Raw genomic sequence first — 272 nt, 5'->3', positions numbered from 1 at the left:
CTTTTAAATGTATAGCATATTTTTTAATAAGGCAACAACATATGATAGATACGATACAAAACAAATACAGTGCAGCACAAACTGTTTTTATACAGTCAAACCTCAACAGACCTTGGCAACTGAATCGCAATTGGCTATGATATTTTTTTGTTTACTCGCCAGGCAGAAATACTATACATATACACATATATATATATACATATATAATGTTTGTAAAATGGTACAGCTTTTTAAATATCTGAAAGTACACTCTTAATATCAGTCAGTCAAGC

The sequence above is a fragment of the Sinocyclocheilus anshuiensis genome, unplaced genomic scaffold (assembly GCF_001515605.1).
Source record: "Sinocyclocheilus anshuiensis isolate Anshui unplaced genomic scaffold, SAMN03320099.WGS_v1.1 scaffold623, whole genome shotgun sequence".
Lineage (NCBI taxonomy): Eukaryota > Metazoa > Chordata > Actinopteri > Cypriniformes > Cyprinidae > Sinocyclocheilus > Sinocyclocheilus anshuiensis.
The sequence above is the reverse complement of the archived record's forward strand: the minus strand, read 5'-3'. Positions refer to the sequence as shown.